Raw genomic sequence first — 1,399 nt, 5'->3', positions numbered from 1 at the left:
AAAAAAAAAAAAAAAAAAAAAAAAAAAAGGAAAAGGATATTGATTTTCTGGGCTTTCTTCCCAGCCTTAAACGGTAAGGCCAATGGAACTAGGGGATGATAGCATGTATAAGTAGTGTTAAGCAAACAGGGCCACAAGTACTTCCATGAGTCTTGTATGACTGGGTCTCCTGAACCCACAAAACCAGGGCTTTGGGCAGAAAATGGATACAGAAATTATGCTGATATGTCAACCATGAGGTAAGACTACAAAGATAAAGGTACCAACTAGTGTGTGACTAGTAGTCCACAGGGAAAAGAATGTTTAGAAGTACTTAGGAGATAAACGTTGGTACAATATGGGTCATTGGTGAATAAACAAGCATTGATTAGAATAACTGTGATGGTTAATAATGCTACAAAAAGCCGGGCGTGGTGGCACATGCCTTTAATCCCACTCAGGAGGCAGAGGCAGGCAGATTTCTGAGTTCGAGGCCAGCCTGGTCTACAGAGTGAGTTCCAGGACAACTAGGGCTACACAGAGAAACCCTGTCTCGGAAAGACCAAAAAAATAAAAATAAAATAATAATAATGTTACAAAAAGAAAAAAGAAGCAGGTGGTGGCTAAGCTACTGGAGGTAGGTTTACTGGTGGAACCAGAACCATATCTCAAGGAGATACATTCTTAGAAAAAGGGTTGTTTTGTGTGTTTTTGTGTGTGTGTGGGGGTCTATAGATCAGGAAAACTCTCAGATGTTGATAATGAACATCAATCACCAGCTATTTATTTAATAAAACTCTAAAAGTCCTGAATTAAAATATGGGGAAAATATGGGGCCTAACCCTGCAGTCCCCAAAATCAGCATGACTAGAGAACGGTTCATTCTGCAGCACCTTACAGACACAGCATCTTACAGAGGCTTTTGGTTTTGTTTGGCAGTGCTGTAATTTAAACCCAGGCTCTCACATACACTGAAACACATTAGGCAAGAGCTCTGTCTTTAAGCTTCACCCCCAGGACCCACAACTTTTATTCCTTTTTTTTTGAGATGGGATTTCTCTATGCAGTCCTGGCTGTCTGGAACTTGCTCTGTAGACCAGACTGGTCTCAAACTCAAAAAATCTGCCTGCCACTGCCTCCTGAGTGCTAGAAGGACTAAGAGCATATGTCACCACTGCCTGTCGCATCTATATCTAAGTACATTGTAGCTGTCTTCAGATGCATCAGAAGTGGGTGCCAGATCTCATTACAGATGGTGTGAACCACCATGTGGTTGCTGGGATTTGAACTCAGGACCTTTGGAAGAGCAGTCAGTGCTTTTTTTTTTTCTTTTTTGTTGTTGTTTCATTTGTTTGTTTTGGGTTTTTCCAGACAGGGTTTCTCTGTGTAGCCATGGCCGTCCTGGAACTCATTCTGTAGA

The sequence above is a fragment of the Mus pahari genome, chromosome 20 (assembly GCF_900095145.1).
Source record: "Mus pahari chromosome 20, PAHARI_EIJ_v1.1, whole genome shotgun sequence".
In the NCBI taxonomy this organism is placed as follows: Eukaryota; Metazoa; Chordata; class Mammalia; order Rodentia; family Muridae; genus Mus; species Mus pahari.
This window is presented reverse-complemented; position numbering follows the sequence as displayed.